This window comes from Ipomoea triloba, chromosome 16, assembly GCF_003576645.1.
Source record: "Ipomoea triloba cultivar NCNSP0323 chromosome 16, ASM357664v1".
NCBI lineage: Eukaryota > Viridiplantae > Streptophyta > Magnoliopsida > Solanales > Convolvulaceae > Ipomoea > Ipomoea triloba.
This window is the reverse complement of record NC_044931.1, coordinates 12,601,739-12,602,268: the sequence shown is the minus strand read 5'-3', so window position 1 is coordinate 12,602,268 and position 530 is coordinate 12,601,739.

Here is a 530-nt window from a genome sequence, read left to right as displayed (position 1 = left end):
TAGTTCTTGAAGTCCTTCCATCCTGGAGGCAGTAAGTGGATCATCGATGCCACTTGGAAGGATTCACTAATCACCATGCCCTCGTCACGGATCTCATTGAAGAGCAACTGCAAGTCTTCGGCCTGACTGAGCACAATCTTTGAATCCACCATTTTAAAGTCGAGAAACCGGCCAACCACAAATTTCTTTTGCCCGGCATCCTCACTTTGGTACTTGTGGTCCAAAGCTGCCCACAGCGCCTTGGCTGTGTCAATTTTACGATAAACATCGTAAAGGGAATCAACCAACCCGTTCAGAATGTAGTTGCGGCAAAGGAAGTCAGAGTCCTTCCAAAGCCCAACAGCCATTACTGAGTGAGGGTCTTGTTCCTTAACCACTGGAACCGTCTCGGTCAAGAACCTTGACAAGCCGAGAGTAGCGAGGTAGAACAACATCTTTTGCTGCCACCTCTTAAAGTATGATCCCGAAAACTTGTCCGGCTTTTCAGCCGAACCACTTGGTACCGTAGGTACCCTCATCGTGGGGATATA